The sequence below is a fragment of the Microcebus murinus genome, chromosome 12 (genome assembly GCF_040939455.1).
Source record: "Microcebus murinus isolate Inina chromosome 12, M.murinus_Inina_mat1.0, whole genome shotgun sequence".
NCBI lineage: Eukaryota > Metazoa > Chordata > Mammalia > Primates > Cheirogaleidae > Microcebus > Microcebus murinus.
Genome location: NC_134115.1, coordinates 18,179,713 through 18,198,226, shown reverse-complemented (window position 1 = coordinate 18,198,226; position 18,514 = coordinate 18,179,713).

Below are 18,514 nucleotides of genomic sequence, written 5' to 3'. Positions count from 1 at the left end.
TCATACACTACTGAAATGCTGAACCATTTTTTATGGAATTCCACTATAACTATGGTAATAAATAAAATTTATTCAATATAAAATTTACTCTGAAAATCAGGACCAAGCTCATTTATTTGACTATTAATAAGTATTTATAAAATATACTAATAAGAAACAAATATAAACCTAGTTGCTAATCCCCATGTGTATCCCTTTCTGGATTTGTTTGGCTACTGTGGTTTTTATTTTTTCAAACATCATGTTAAATGCATATTATTCGCATACATATATGAGTAAAACCAGTAATTTTTAAAGTTAGACAAATTAATCATCTGGTTAAGATATAGACTCAGAATCTGATACACAGACTTTAAATTACTCTGAGTCAAAAAAAGTAAATTGCAGACCTAACATGATACCCTAATTTGCAGTTCAGTGGAAGCGCACTAGGCCATACATAAATCTTCAGAAATAGGTCAGCGCAGTGTCTCACTCCTATAATCCTAGCACTTTGGGAGGATAAGGTGGAGGATCACTTAAGGCCAGAAGTTCGAGACCAGACTGAGCAACAGTAAGACCCTATCTCTACAAAAAATAAAAAAATTAGCTCACACAGTGGCTACAGGTGTCGTGCCTGTGGTCCCAGCTACTTGGAAGGCTAAGGCAGGAGGATCACTTGAGCCCAGGAGTCTGAGGCTACAGTGAGTTATGATCATATCACTGCACTCTACTCTGGGCAACAAAGCAAGACTCTGTCTAAAAAAAAAAATACAGGCACAAACTAATAGTAAATATAAAATGGAGAGAGATATAGTGATGATGTAGTTCTAAATAGAGATGGGAACACTCATACACTGCTGGTGGGACTGCAAACTAGTATAACCTCTATGTAAAGTAGTACAGAGATACCTCAAAGAACTACAAGTATTAATAGAACTACCATGTGATCCAGCAATCCCCCTACTGGGTATTTACCCAAAGGAAAAAAAGACATTCTATAAAAGAAAATCTGCACTCAAATGTTTATAAGAGCACAATTAACAATTGCAAAGATGTGGAAGCAATCTAAGCGCCCCTCGATACATGAGTGGATTAATAAAATGTAGTATATGTATATCATGGAGTACTACTCAGCCATAAAAAATGGTGAACTAATGCCTCTTGTATTGTCCTGGATGGAGTTGGAGCCCATTCTACCAAGTGCAATATCACAAGAATGGAAAAAGAAACACTACATGTACTCATCATTAAATTGGAGCTAATCGATCAACGCTTATGTGCACGTATGGAGGTAACATTCATTGGGTATGGGGCAGGCAGGAGGTGGAGGAGGGATTGGTAAACTCACACTTAATGGGTGCAGTCTGCACTGTCTGGGGGATGGGCACGCTTGTAGCTCTGAGTCCTCCGGCAGTGCAAAGGCAATTTATGTAACTAAAGTGTTTGTATCCTGGTAATATTCTGAAATTTAAAAAAAAAAAAAAAAAACCTGTTACTCCAACTCCTAAATTATCCCTATTTCTTTTTCTGTATTTGAACAGCTTGCACATTCTTGAAAAAACTGAATGTGGAAATAACCTGCTAACAGAATAGCATTTAAAGAAAAAGATGACAAGTTATCACCCGTAAAGGCCATTGTTCGTTAAATACCAGGTACCCTCAGACACCCCCATCCTAAACCAAGGAATACTCTCCTTCCTGAGGAAGTTCTGCTCTTCCTCTGGGGAGCGCTCTGCGTGATTTCCTGTGATACACGGGACTTCAGGAAGCAGGGTCACTTCATCAGGTGGCTTGTAGTACTTGCTAGGGACAAAAGGAAAGATTCGGGCAAAATATCATATGTACCTCATAAATATGTAAGATATTATGTATCAATAAAAAATACTAAAATATTTTTTAAAAGATAGGACTTGGACAAAAGGAATCTGGGAGGGATTCAGACTACCTATCCTTTTAAATGGAATAAAATAATTATTTCCTTGATTCTATTTTCTTAAGATACATCTCAGGCTATGCTGGCTCCTTGCAGACATGCTTTTCTCACCTTGGAACCACTTTATTGAATCCCCCACCCTAACACACACCAAAAAAAGAGAGGAAAAATGATCAAAACGCATCTCTGGTTCTAGGAACTAAAGTAGCAAGCTTTGCCAGTGAAGTTTGGTTCTTGATCCTTTCTTGAAACCATTAATTTACCGTGTTCCTGTTTCTAGTCACCTCCACCGCCACCCTCAAAAAAAAAAAAAATTGTTTTCCTTAAGTAGAGAAACTTCAGCTATTTGATCACATTGATTGTCAGCTAGCTCAGAAAAAGCATGCTCCTTTCTCCATGTATTTAAAAGACAAATGTATTTTTTTTTCAAATGTTAACTACATTGGTTGCTGTGATAAAGGGGCTGATGGCTGCAGTAAAGCCCTCAGGTAGAACATATCTGCTGTGCTGCTGAACCCAGGAGCTCATCCTTGGCTCTAAACGGAGTATTTATGGCCTGTGATGGCAAGAGAGGAACGAACATTGGAGATCAGCGTTGCTAAGGTTGAGGAAATGCTCTCCACCACACAGTAGGGAGTTGCATCTATAAAAACCTCAGCACTGGCCAGTTTTACTCGCATCTAGGAGCTGGGCTCCCCATTATGAGGAAGTCTGCCCCCAAGACCTTTCACTTGGCCTTTCTCTACTAACTCCAGCAATGTGCAATAAGACTTTCCACCAAGGGGTGGCCAGAGGTGGAACGGCAGAGTACAAATTTCATTTCCCAACCAAGGGAACATTTCAATTTCTAGGAAATCAATTGAGCTTCTATTAAAAACAATGACACATCTCTGTGCTTTCCCCAAATAGGCCACTTCCTGTTGGAAGACAGAGAGCTGCCCTCCCCTGGGCCTCTAGATGAGCTCTGATTTATCCCTCCTGCACCAGGAATCATGTGAGCTGAAAGGTCAGGCAGTTAAAGATTTATGCTTTGTTTTATAAGATTGCTCAGAGAGAGACTCTTTTCCCTCTCTTGTTTATTTTTTATCCTCCCCCTGCCTGTCGTCCATTTTTCTGCCCAAACTAGACCCTAGCAAAGGAAATGGGAAAATGTCCTGTCACACGAGCCCAGGAGCTTGCTGTCTCCCCACATGGCAGGATGTGTGAGCCAACGAGGGCAACCCCTGCGGCCCGCCACCACAACCCACCCAGAGAGGCGCATGCATCAGCGCGCCTTGTAAATCTTTTTTAACCTCAATTCTGAACTGGGATTTATTTGTTTTTCTAGGCAGATGGATCTGGCTCTCTCTGGGCCCTACAAAACGATCCGTCACTGTCTACCCTAATAACCTACGGCAGTCTGTAATAAAGCCAGCTTGCCAGGCCTAGCAAATGGACGCCATATCTTAGATCACGTTAGGTCTTTTCATTTATTAGATTCCTATCTTGGGCCACCCAGACATTGGTCTTTTCTCTGAAGTGTGCGCCCCCATCTCCCGCCCCAGGACGTCTGTCTGAGCACGGCATTAGGGAGGATGAAGGCTATGTGTGTTTATCACTTGCTTATTGTGTGTGCTCTTTTATGCCTCTTATTATTGACATGGTACTAGACCAGGAAACAACTGTGCCATAACCTGATATACGAGAACAAGGGGGAAAAAATCTTAAGAGCCTTCTAATTTTTAACCAGTGTGTATTTTATCAACCTCATTTCCTTCTCCCCAAATCTGTCTTTTTTTTTTCTTGTTTTAACAATATCATCATGACCCTGTAAACAGAGCTAGAAATTTATCAGCAGGAGAAATTTTCTCCTTTCTCTTTATATCTAGTCAGTCCCATTTATTACTGGTTGAGTCTAAAAATATGTCTCTGCCTTCTTGTAGCTCTCCATCCTGTCTCTGGGATTATTTGGATAACCTAAGAGCTGACCTCCCCCTGCAGTCTATATCTCTTCTCCACAGTCCATGGATCTCAACACAGCACCCCTCTTTAGAAACCACTGATGCCTACCCTTTTATTTTTAATATAAAGTCCCAAACCCTTAGAATGGCATCCTCTCCACTTTCTAACCTCACTTGCTGTTTATTTCCTTCACACACACACACCCATGGGCTCACTCCAGTACACAGCTTACACCTCAACCTTTCCCGTACCATACATTTATCTCCATATTCCCCTCTGTCTGGAATGCTGGTATCCCCTCCCTTAACTCAGCAAAACAAAAATAGCCACTGCTTCTTTAGTATCTACCTCAAAACTCACCTTCTCCATGGAGCACTCCTCAATATCTTCAAGAAGAATGAACCTCTCCTTTTTTGCTTGTGATGGGTCTTTTTTCTTTGTGCTGGGGAGTCACCTATAGCTCTGTAACAGCAAATTGCAAGCATTTCTTATTCCACCCATGCCAGACTATGAAATGTTTGACGTCAGAGCCTGTCTTATTTATTTCTCCACCCCTAGCAATGTGCTCAGGGTTAGCCATTGAAACTAGAATACTCTGAGAAGCTGCAGGAGCATGACAAATTTTATTAAGGCTGTGAATGCATTTGGCTTTGCAAAAGATCACTTGAGGAGAATTATTTAGATATAGCCTATAATACTTTCTAAAGGTTTATAATCTAAGACATAGAGACATATAATCTAAGACATGAGATTGAAGTGGGTCCCTCTCTATAACATCTCTTATACTCTTATAATATTTACATATTATATCAAATTTAATATTTACTAAATATTATAACATCAAATCTCAATATCCTGAGACTTGCAATGAACTTGTAGAGGTCAGCTATTGCTCTTTTGGCTTCCCACAATCCCTTGCATATTCTTGGTGAATGTATTCTGAGTTCCTTGGGGGACTTACCAGTTCCTCTTTTGTGTACATTATGCTGAAACTGTACATTATGCAAGGTTCTGGATCTTATTCTAACCAAAATTGTGGCATGTGACTCATGCCAACCAGAGGATACCCTACTGGAATTTGAATTTTGAGCCCAGGAGTAAAAATACTTAAAAGTGTTGAAGATAATTCATTTAAGCAGTGCTTACAGAGCCTTTTGAAAACTTTTTGCCACTTAGATACAGGGAACTGTTCTTTTTTTTTGAGCCAAGTTGTACAGAATTTCTGTTATTTCTGTGATGTATGCAATATGTTTTCAATCCTCGTTTTTGCTCAAGTTATCCAGGTTGGCTTTTATTGATACTCCAGAGAAAGTCCAGAAACAATCTCTGATTAAGAGAAGTAAATTAAACCTGTTCACTATACTCAAGTTATTCAGTGTATTATGTTACATTCATTGATAATACTCAGATTGGTGAGCAATGTATGACATATAGGAAGTCTTGATATGATATATGTATGATATATATGATATATGTATGATATACATGAAAGTTGTAATCCAATTATTAATATAGCCAAAATAATTCATGCTTAAAATTACTAATAATTTGAAGAAGTCATAATAAAAAGGCATATATCAAGTTTTTTATTTCAATTCCCTCCATTCCCCTAAGAAACCAACATAAGTAGTTTGGTCTATAGTTTATTATTAATGTTATACATGGAGGATCTTTAATGTTGACTCACCTACCATTTTTCCTATATAGGTTTTCTTCCCACCCACACCCAATGCAGCAATGGTATCAGAGGAAGTAAGACAGTATGAAAGCATGATATATTTAGTTTATTTACAAAAGCTATGAACAAATTAGAAAAAAAAATACAATTCTGTAGTACCCACAAAGTTCCAGCACATGCCGTCTCAAGAGAGTTACTTTTATTCATATTGTAAATCCATCCTGTTGTGATCTCCATCTCTCAGAACAGAAACTTCCAAACTTCTCCTCAGACTTCTTTTCAAGTAGGAGACACATAAACCATGTTATTTTACACCTGATGTGTACTCTACTTGCATGAACATTTCTCCATAAAGTGATTATGAAGAGTAGAGCCTACTATCAGGGAAACCAAGAAAAAGAGACTTCTAGTGTTCCATTTTTTCAAACTAAACTCTTGTCCTGGGATTTTACTCTTGTGGTTGCAAGTATACATTCTTCTGTAACACAGAGCTTCTTATCTTATCCTTCTCTCGATTTTTTGGGTTTTTTTTATTGTTCCCCTGAATTTGCCGACTTTAAACATAATATATTTCTAAACTAAACCTAAGACATTCACCTTCCTTTTGAAATTGATTTGCTTTCTGATCTAACTGCCCAACATTTGTCACTGTGTTATGGTCATAAATTCTGTTGTGAAGCAACCTCAGTTTAAATCCAGGTGCCATGACAAACTAGCTGTGTGACTGGGGGAAAAAACATTAAAATTCTCTGAGTATCAGTTTTCGTATCTGTAAAATGACTCTAATAAGTATACTAGCCTCATAGGAATGTCGTGAGAATTAAATGAGATAGTGCATATGAAGCTTTGCTCATTGCCTGGTACACAGTAAGCCCTCAGTGAGTCTTAAGTGTTGATGAGGAGGATTATGGTGATGACATTGTTAATGATTGGTGATAATGTCATAATTTTAATGGACTCATTTAGGAAATGAATAGAGAAAGGTTTGGCTGTTCTGACTACATTCTTTCTCAGTCATCTCCAAACCATGAAAGATGGCAACACTTAAGGAAAATCAGACAGCAATAAAAGAAAAGTCATCCCCAATATGAAGCTGATATCACAGTCTTGCTAAAAAAATTTCATGGAGGAAGCTATGATGGTAAGTGTTCTCTAAAGTCTAGGCATCCTAAGTCAGGTCTTTCACTCTACTCTAGAATATCTTTTGCCTTTCCTATACTGGTCCTTGACATAGTGCTTCTATCTATTTTCATGTCTTTGTATTGATGATCTATTCCATTGTGCTCTAAGAATAAGATTATAAAAGTTATGGCTAAAAGTCCTACTTTTGACATTGTCCAAGGTACAGAGATCCACATTCAAATAAATAGAAGTGTATTAAGAAGACCCAAAGCCTTGGTTCTAGTCTAAACTCTGCTGCTACCTTCCTGTGTGACCTTAAACAAATTCATTAACTTTTAGGAATCTCAGTATTCCCCATTAAAAGAAAAACCTTAAACAAGTTTTTGTTCTAACTAAGTTTGAGCAAATAAATAAATAAATCCCAACCAAAAGTACAAAACAAAGCAAAACCAATTCACTAATCAGGCAGCCCCTCAAATCAGAGCAAGTTCAGAGGACTCTAACCAATAACGTGATCTGACAGCATTTATAGGAAATGGAAGTAAAACATAGAGACAACTTAATTGGTCGCCGCTTAAAAGGTTAACTGCTTACTGAGCCTCCTACAATTAACTAAAACTCAGCTATTGTAGTTAAACTCCATATTGGTTTGGTCTTTGAGGGTTGGTGCAAGAGCCTAGTCCAAACCAATGGGCTCCCACAAATTTTATTTAATAATTCATCCCTTTTAGTCAGACTCTATGAGAGAGTCTAACCAACACTTAGAGCATCTACTCAGTCACCATCATCCTGGACTATAGGTCAACACATCATTCATTGATTATGGTGTCTTTGTGATCACATTTCTTGGAATCCTTAACATTCCAGCTGGACAGAGACCATTTAGCATTCAGAAGATGGCTGTGTGTAGACATGAAAGACTTTGAGAGAATAAAGCGTACCAGGAAACTATTATGACTGAATACCAGGAGGACAATACAAAGAGTTTGGAGCATAGTCCTTAGCCAGGGTCCTCATGAACCAAACCAGCTAAAAATCAAATAGATCAAAGAATCAGCCAGATGAGGATTTTCTCCACTTTAACCAAATAGCCTGTTCATTATTTTTTTTTAATAAATGAGTTTCTACAATATCCAATGTATTTATCTGTGTAACAAAAGTAAAAGTATTATACTGGGCAAACTTCCTGTTCTGCTAGTAAGTAATCTAGCACCTCAAAACTGGGTTCAATTAAAACAGGGAGTAAGAACATATGGGTACAGAAGTCTAGTTTCAGCATTATTCTGTCAAGAGAAAAAGGTATGCATAAGGAAATATTGAGAGGGGTAAGAGTCTCATTCCGATAAGTCTTATCCCAATATTTTGGGAAAAAGCTGTCCACACCCAAGATGCTCTCTACTTCTAGGGAAAAAACTTCCCTGTCAGCTTTATCTTAAGGTCTCCAATAGGTATATAGTTCTAAGAGTCTGAAGGGGCCCTCCTAAGTTGTAAAATGGGAACTCGAAGTTCAAGGCTCTGAACCTTTACTACATACAGTATGTATGGTGAAAAGAATCTGATGTGGTCCTTTCCAATGGGGTTTAAGGGCAGTCCCTCTCCAGTGCTATTTCCAAAAAACCCAATATCCAGCCTCTAAATCATGAAAGGTCTGATTGTTATAAGTTGGATCACAAAAATCTTCCTTCATCTGGTGGAAGTTCACCCTTATATACATCAAAGCTCTACAGCATTTAGTCCTGAGAATTTAGGAAAGCAGGAGACATAAGTTTCCTTTATTAAGAGTATAGCATTTTCAGTAACTGTTTTATCCATGAAAGGCAATGATAGTACCCTTGGCCAAATCAATACAACAGATCTCACAAATTTTAATTTCCAAATACTATTTATCATTGCAACCTGTCCAGAAGGCTGATAATGACAGGGGGAATGGAAATGACATTGTATTCATAACATCCTGTTTAACTGTTTTATGATTTGCCCAACATGGTGGCTCTCTCTGTCATTGAAGATCTTTTCAGAGATGACCCAGAAAGAAAAACACAGTTTTTAATAACCTTTTAACAATTTTCATATTAATAACATTGCTCTTCCTGCATGGAAAGCTTCTATACAACCAGAGAACATCAACTATTACAAGAGCACATTTATATCCCTTTGAAGATGGTAATTAAATGAAATTGCTTTGTAAATGTTCAAATAATCTGTCAGGTAGCAGAAATGTAACACCTGAAGTTTTGATTGTCCTTCCAGGATCATGGGCTTGACAAACCAAATGTTGGCCATAAATCATTTTAATAATTTTAACAATATTTGTTCACAATTTAGATCATCTCGCCTATTTCATGATGAGTTGTGAAGTGCAAGGCTCTTACTAGAAGCTTCAAGGACTTAAGGATGACCAGCAGCCATCTGGGCCCTCTGTGATAACAATGCTTAGCATTAAATTTATATTCTTTCCGATACCAATTATGCCTTTCCAAATCAAGTACATTATACTGTTTATTAAGTAAAATCCTAGGGGAGTTTACTTGGATCAATCTTAAGGAGTTCATTCAAACTGTGCATCTTAACAATTTTAGCATTGGCTAACCTAGCATGAAAATCTGCCAAAGCATTTCCTTGGCGATTAATTCTTGTTCTGCTTGATTTTGGCTTAATTTCATGAGCCAATCATTAAGAGTTTCAGAAATTCCCACCCAGTTCAATGGCATGATCTTAAAGTTACCAAAAACTTGTACTCAAAGTTCTTCCCACGAACCTTTTTGTAGAGGAAACATTTTTTGGACTATAGACAATTTAAAATGCTTTTAGAGAAGAATCCAAACAACAACTTAATGACAAAGACTTAGTTAGAATGGCCATGCCAAAGCGTTATAACCAGCATTTGACAAGGAAGCCTGGTTATCTATTACATACAACAATTTAAGAAAATAACTAGAATTATGACTGATAGCATTATACCAGGACTATTAGATTTCTATGAATTAGATTTCTATGAATTTCACACAACTTCTGAAACACATTCATAAAATAACTCAAAAACGTTTGACATGACATTATTATTTGACAATGCTTTCCATACAATTCAACACATGAAACAAGCCTAATTATTTTAAAATCTTTACAAGATGAGATGCATCCCGAGGCTCTCCAGGGGCCCAACTAGAAAATCCCAAAGTCAACCCTAGATCAAAAAGACTTAATTTGGGATTTGATTTTGGAAAACTTGTTAGAAATAAATGTTCAACACACTTGATCAAGTCATTTAATCAGAGTGATAATACAGAAAGCCACAACAGTAGGAAAAAATCCTAGCTCTTTAATAGAAAAGGCTCAGTTTTCCTAAGTAATTAAAAGACCTGTTAAGGCTCCATTTCCTATTAAGAATAGATCAGTTCTCCAAGAAAACCTTATGTTAACATAGGGAATTAAATACTATTTTTGCATAATTATACATTTGATATTGATGCTCAGTTCTTAGAAAAAGTTATAATTTACTTCTAATTTTAACCAGCTTGATCACATGAAATTTCTTTCACAAGATTCATCTTCCCCAAACCTTCTACAACTTTCTTTTCCATTCAGTTTCATTTGTCATTCCTTCATTCATTCTGAAACCTGTGAACTAGACAAAATCACTCTTTTCATCAACAAAAAGTCTTTTATATTATATAGATTCACTTATCAAAATATGTCTTGCTTTCCTCATAAAGTTATTATTTATATTAATTACTATGTATTAGTTGTAATTTTTGCAACTTCTAGTAACCTTAATTTCCAATGAAAACCAAGGAAGAAAGCAACTTTGAACTGTTTTTAGAGCAGCATTTTGTAGATGAGCACCATTTCCTAGTTTTTGGAGACATGTTCCCTTATAATACCCCTTTTATGTTTACCAGAGCCAAATATACTTGACTTCTCTATATGACATAAAAAAAAGATATACCACTAGGAGAGTTTATTCATTATCAGACATTAAACTGAAACCAACACTATGTTTGGTACTAGATAAATGGCAGCAAAACTGGCCGACACAAGGAGTCCAATTCAACTATTCGTCTGTTTGCAGATTTAGTGAGTGAACAATCCTTCTTCTTCATAGAACTTAATATAATTACTAACTTTTTTTTAACTTTTTATACTGTGTGTACATCTGCAGCTGTTTCTTTTATGACATATGAGGAAAGAAACTACATCTACCTTATTTGCCATTACATCCCTGGCCCTAGTAGAACTTGTTACATATATTAAGAGTTGATGGTCAAATATCTGTTAGATGAATGAATATGGCCATGCACCGGTTATCAGCCTCAACCAGCTCATCATCACATTAATGTTTTCCAAAAGTCGGGATACATTCCACATTGTCAAGGAGAGCAGTGAACTGCTGTTTTCTCTTTAGAACAGCTTCTGTCAGCCTGTCTCAATCTTTGAAGGTAATTGGGAAATCTACTAATCAGAATCACATTGATCCTGTTTTCAGATGCTCCTTCAAAACACAACAAAATTGGAATGGTTGAGGAGCAAATTCAGTATTTCAACTTAAAAAATGAGTCATACATTTCATAGATATCACTTAATCTAACATAATTTTAAGACCTCGAGTTACTTAAAAAGATTCCTGAAACTCATTTACAAGTTTCTGTACCATTTATATTTACCTAATTTACTCATTTTTAGCAATTATGTTTAAATTGCTTGTGTAAGAGGTAACCACCATGGAATGACTTCGGGAAATATTTCCCCAAGATATAGCACTGTTAAATTGATTATCAATACATAAGGTGAGGCTTTCTGTGTTCCCCTTATCTGCCTAAAAGACAGATCCATGAAAGGGACTCAACTGCTATCAATCCTCTGAAAATTAATTTTAATCACAGGAAAGGAGATTTCTCCACACCCAGACAGAACACATTTTAAACCATTATCTATTTTTCTAAGGGCCTATTCATCTTTCTTAAGGACCATTCAAAGGGGTACGGATATTTCCTTTGCACCTTCAGCAAGGGGGTTGAGTCAGGGGACACTTGCCCTTTTCTTGATTGACCTGCCTAATTATTACCCTAAATTATAGTTACCTCAGTTACTCATTGTAATCTGATTTAAAGGCGTAAGTAGGAAGCCTAGTTAAGACAAAATGGTCAGAAGCCAGGCTTGTTATATAGTCCCAAGTCTTTTTGCCTTTTCCATTGTGAAAGCATGTAGTAATTTAGTTCTTCCTCTCTTCCTGGTGCAGAGAGGGAGACATTCCTGTAAGTAGAGACATCCTCCATGATGTAAGTTTCCTTCATTAAAGATAGGTCTCAAAATAACTAAAAGGAAACAGCTTCCCAACCCAGCCTGTCTTCTTTTAACTAAGTTACCGAGTTCCTGGCAGAAGCCATTAACAAGCAGGGCATCTTCTATGCAAGACTAGATCACCTTTTGCTATTATTCTGAGCTCAAGATTTTAACTTAAAGAAGAAGACTCTATTGATCTAAGGGCTCAACTTCTATAAACAACCGTTATTCCCCACTTTGGTCTTTTAAAAGCTTCTGTGCTAATTAAAAAATAGTTCCATTGTTTCTGTGGGATTTGAGGTTCTTTTCTAGTGTATCCTACAAACAATTTTAGCCAAATTAACTTTCTCATTGTGGCCACTGTAATTCCTAATCACCTGTGGCAAAGTTCACCCATTTCTCTTTAAAAAAAAAAAAGAGAGAGAGAGAGTGTGTACAGGTTCTGGGAGTTCTTGTACATGAAGTTGGATGAAGTTCCGAATGGAGGCACTCTAGACCCCCAAAGCCCCCCCAGTTTGTGTCTGACCCCAGGCTGGCCACCGCAAAGCCCAACAATGTCATATGCCCTCTCACAGCACACACTAACCCTGGGTGGAGTTCTGGAAGGCACGGTTCTAGACTCCCTGCATCCAGGTGAACTCATAGCTTTCTGTCTTCTAGTAGCCTTACCTATGTACTCAACATAGTTCAGTTTTTGTTGAGACTTCCAACCCCAGTCGAGATCAAAAATTTGCTCAAACTCAGATAGTTTGAAACAAATCCATGGAGCTTCAGACTTTGAGCGAGGGCATATCCATGAACCCCCAGATGTGGCAATAACACAGTGGACACAACAGGTTCAGCAGCTACCTACTCCTGGTTACTTGCTGCTCCGGGGGTTGTTAAAGCTCTGCTTGGAATCCTGCCAACTATACCAAAACTGTTAAAAGGATAAACCTTGGACAAGCTCAAATTTTAACGAAGTTTAAATTTGCTTTATTTGAGCAAAGCAAAACAAAAACAATTCACAAATTGAGTGGCCCTCCAAATCAGAGTAAGTTCAGAGAACTCCAACCAATAACTTGATCTGACAACATTCATAGGAAACAGCAGCTCAGTGTAGAGACAACTTAATTGGTTAAAGCTTAATTGGTTAATTGGTTACAGAAACTCTTACAATTAACTAAAGCTCAGCTGCTATAGTTAAATTCCATATTGGTTTAGGCTGTTAGGCTTAGTTCAGGAGCCTAGTCCAAATCAATGGCCTATCACAAATTTTATTTAACATTCCGTATGGTAAATTGGGTATAATTAGGTTTGTAAATACTTCTTTCAGTGCTACAATGAAATCAAAAGACCAGTTGTGCTTCCTACTTTAGGTAGCTTTGCTATTCTTGCTGGGCCCACAAATTCGAGGGTGCCTTATTCTTCAATCAGTTCCTATGTTCATAATATTGAAAAAGAACTGTCTATGAATATGAAGGAAACAACTGACTTAAAGCCAACTGCAAGAAACTATGATGTATTAATAGAAAAGTACACCAATCAATTGATATTTTTCTTCCCTTTCTTATGAAAGAAACCTGCAAGATTCTTACATTCTCCTAATCCAGGCCTGAAAACTTGTTTGGAGATCAGAAGTAAAATTAACATAATTAGAAAGAGGAAAGATGAAGGAAAGAAAAAAAGAAAAAGGATGCAGGAGATAAAGAGAAGACAGAAAAACCTGAAAACTATAATCCATTTCTTGCCACTGTGAGTGTGTTCCTTGGACTAGCAACAATAGCATCACCTTGGAGCTGGTTTGATACACAGAATCTCAAGATCTACCCCAATCTGCCATATGGATAATGTTCTGGTGCACTGGGCAGATCATTTTCACCTGCTGATGCACCCATTCCCTAGATGCCCTGAATGTCGACTGATAACAATGACTCTTTATCTGGAGAGTTTCCCTTGGCCAAATGGGAGCTTCCTCACCTGGAAATTTACATAATACTCATCCCCGTCACCCCAGCCAACAAACTTCAGGTAATGACTAACTGGTACTGAGGAATGGAAGATTGGCCCTTCATCTCAAGTTGAGTCTCTTTGTTGCAATTTATGTTCCAAAGACTCTACATGGGTTTAGACTGAAGCTAGTCTCCAGTTGAGATTGCATTCATAAATAGCTTTTGTGCCCACTCTGTCAGGCTTCCCTCATTCCTTTTGTCCTGAGAATGTCCTCTGCCCATCACCCCTCTTCTCCCCACATACATTGGTTGGATAAGAATACCCATGTCAGCCTCTGCTTTTAAGGAGCTCAACTTAAGTCAGTCTGTATCAGAAGTGAACCTAGGAAGCAGACTCTAAGGGTAGAATTTTGTTGGATCTTACTTGCCGGTTAGATCACTGGTGGTAGACGGTGTACTGATAGTCTTTAGGATGCTGCGGCAGACAACTGAGACTCTCACCTGGGGAGAATGGGATGGGATACAGGTGGAGGGGATGTACTAAATGGTGCAATTTCTTAGGCTTTGGAGAGGTGTGGGAAATAGCAACTATAAAGACTGTGAAATTGAGTGGCTGATGCTAAGTGCCATTGATTTATTGAAGAAAGAAAATGACAGGCTCAGACCTCTTCATAATTTAAAGCAAAATGTGACTGTCAGAGCCTCCTTGCAGCATTTAAAAAGACTCTAATCTCTTGAAGACAGAGAACAGAAACAGCTAAAGGTTTGGGACAGGGCTTAAGTTTAACATTGTCAGAATCTTAGAGAATTTTTTCCCTAAGTAAATATTGTATGACAATACTGGGCTCTGAGAGGGAAAGAGCAAGGCCCTAATATTTGAGATGGTGATATGTAGGTATATAAATTTGTGAGCCTTGTAGCCTCGGTTTCTAAGAATCATCTAGGCCTGCAGAAGTGGCCTACTCCTTTATGGAAGAGAGATCATTACCACCTTGTTTAAGACTCATGTGGATGCCTCAAGTGAGACAGTTGTCAAACGAGACTATGAATGACCTCAGAATCGGCTCTCCCCTCATGACCTGGGCACTAGGCCCTTAATTATAGTTAAATCTCAGTGTAGCCAGTCCAGAGATGTGCTGCACCTGTTAAGGAATAAATAAGCAACACCAAAGTTGCTACAGAGCCTGTACAGCATCATTGGCAGGAACCAGGAGAATATGTCTGTGAGTACGTCCTGAGGGTGCTGGATCTAGAAGAGCAGAATATAAAGCAGGATAAAGGAGAGTTTATAACATGAGGCAAAACACTCAGAATATATAATCTCCCAGCAAGAGCAGTAGGTGATGGTTCTAAAACACTGCTGAGAGGACTCTTGGAAGCCTGGAAAAAGCAACAGCTGAAATTAAATCAAAGGGATGTGGCAGAAGTACCATGGAAAACTGTGAGGAAGAGCTCGAAAGACATAGAGAACTGAATATGCTAGAGCAGATCTATGATGCAGTTGACCCTTGAGCAACACAGGGTTGAACTGGGAGGGTCCACTTCTATGCAGATTTTCTGCCGCCTCTGCCACCCCCGAGGCAGCAAGACCAATCCCCCTTCTTCCTATTCCCCCTCAGCCTAGTCAACGTGAAAATGTTGAGGTCAAGGACCTTTATGATGATCCATTTTCACTTAATGAATAGTAAATGTATCTTAAGATTTTCTTAATAACATTTTCTTTTCTCTAGCTTACTTTATTGTAAAAATACAGTATATAGTACATATAACATATAAAATATGTTAATTGACTGTTTATGGTATTGGTAAGACTTCCAGTGAACAGTAAGGTTTTAGTGGTTAAGTTTCAAGAGAGTCAAAAGTTATATGCAGGCCAGGTGCAGTGGCTCACACCTTTAATCCTAGCACTCTGGGAGGCCAAGGCAGGAGGGTCACTTGAGGCCAGGAGTTTGAGGTCACAGTGAGCTAGGATGAAGCCATTGCACTCTAGCCAGTGTGACAGAGAGAGACTCCATCTCAAAAAACAAAAAAGCAAACAAAAAGAAAAACAAAAAGCTATATGCAGATTTTGAACTGTATAGGGTGGAAGGTTATGGGCAATACTCCTAACCCCCCTGTTGCTAAAGTGTCAACTGTGTAAGACTGGAAAACCCAACAGCTCTCTCTCAGGAGGGCCTGTAGAATGCTCTGTTTATTAAGGCAATAAGAAATGAAGTGGTGGAGAACATACCAGCATCACCACAAAATCTGCCCTCTGTGGGCTGAACGCCTGGTAGGAGAGATGCTATTGCAGAATTTGTTTCCCTAGAAGCAATGGGGATGATAGGAACTTGGAAAGTATGACTAGCAAAATCAGAATGGCAGCCAGGAGGGTTTGACTTGCAATGATTTATAGTGACGGCTACATTACATGGTGTTTCTAGAGACAGATAAATGGTCAGCCAACAAGGGTACAGTTCTATATACATAAAATCAAAAGAAATCAAGAATAAATGAGCAGAGGGCAGAGGTTTTCCTCCCCAATGGGAAGTCATGAACGTTGGCCTAGTTTCCACAGTTAACTCCCAGGCAGAACCCATTGACTGAAGAAGCAACCAGGTCCAGATGATGAAGATCCCAATGGCACCTATAGCCATTCCTTCTGCATGGAACCTACCACCATTTAATTATATAACAGCACACTTGGAAAAGGGGAATACCCAGATCTTCCAAGACCTGTTGGATACAGGATCCAAATTTAATCTGATACCAGGAGATCCAAAGTGCCATCTTGCCCCCTCCCTCTTCATGTATGGGCATGAGAGGTTCAGGTAATAAATGACGTCTGGCCCAGGTCTGACTCACAATGGGGCTACTGGGTCTATAAACCCACTTGGTTGTCATTTTCCTTGTCCTCAAATGTATAATTCAAGTGGACATATTTAGCAGTTGGCAGAAACCTCACATGGGTTTCTTGACCTATAAAGTAGGAGCAGTTGTAATAGGGAAGCCAAATGGGAGCCCCTGAAGCTATCCCAACCCTTTCCAGCAATTAGAGTGAATAAAAACAATATCATCTCACAGCACAAAAACAAGGCTAGTGCTGTACTTAAGGACTTAAGACATGCAGAATTGATATTCCCCACCACATTCTTATTTCATTCACCAGTGTGGCCCCTGAAACAAATAGTTGAATCACCTGTACCAAATGTAGTTATCTTTATTAGGGAATATTAACACAGCCTCAGATACATAGTATGTGGGCATTGAACAGGCAAATCAAGCCATACTCACACAAAAAGATTAGTTTACATTCACGTGGGATATACATGTATTGCCGTATTCTGAGAGTATGTTAATTCTCATACGCTCTGTCATGATATGCATTGAAGGCACCAGGACTGTCTGGAAAATTTTTTGAAAATTAATATATGACTCAAACCTGATGATCAAAAAGTGGCACATACTACAGGTGCTTTGGAAATACACATGTAATCCAGAGAGTGGGAAAAGACCTCACATTTCCTGCTACAAAGAAGGAAACCCAACAGTTAGTAGTCTTCTTGAGTTTTTTAGGCAGCATATGCTGCATTTGGGAATACTAAAACTCATTCATCATGCTGGGTTGAAAGCTGTTAGCTTCAGCTGGAGCCAAGAAAAAGAAAGTGCTGTGCAGTAGTTCATCCTGTGGTTCTGGAAGTGCTGGCGTTGGATCTCTATACTCAGCAGGTTCCGTGGTGCAAGAGGTAACTGTGATAGAGAAAGACACTATGTAGAGACTTTGGCAAAGCCCGATATCATGGTCACAACAGAAAGTCTTATGATTTGGAAGCAAAGCCAAGCTACATGAATCAAAGAACTATATACCATTCAAAAACCAGACTCTGTGAACAGGGAGAAATGACTTATTTGGTGGGTTAGTAACTTGGAAAGAATTAAATTAGAGGAAAAGTGAAGAGAGATGCAAGAAGTTTTTAGTAATGAACACTAGTGGTTTCCCAATCAAATTACCTCTACTAGGCATTGTACGTGTGACTATCAGCCTATAACAACTTGTGGCTGCCCCCCCATCTCCAGAGAATTGCCCTCGTCCAAATGGGAGCTGCCTTGACCAGTAGACTATGCCTTGTCACCCTCTGGGCTGTACCTAAGCCAATGAGTGACTAACTGTGGGTACAAAAGGCCAACCTTCTTGACTGGGATAAGCTCTCTAGTACAATCTAGTGCTTAGACATTGGCATCAGACAGTCTATGAAATCACAGGCAAATGATTTAATAATTCTTTAAGCTTCAGTTTCCCAATCTATTAAAAAATTATAAAAGTAACTACCCCATAAGGATTTTTAAGGATTACATAAGCTAATTTAGATAAAGTGCTTAGAAGACTAACACTCAATTAATTATGGTCATGGTGTTATTATTGAGGCTAAAAATCAAATTAAAAACTTATTTTTATAAAGAAATTCTAGCCTATAGCATTCTGCATGCAGCCCAAATGTCAACCAGGAAGTCCCCGCTAGAATCCTTTAGGTCTGTAATTCTAGAAAAATGAGTGTAAAAGTATGTGTGTGAGTGTTTATGTGTCTATAAATGTATTTATTATGAACTCATGTGATGTGCATATTTGTGCATGTTGGGAGAGAACCTCTCCTACTGTTAAATAGGTGC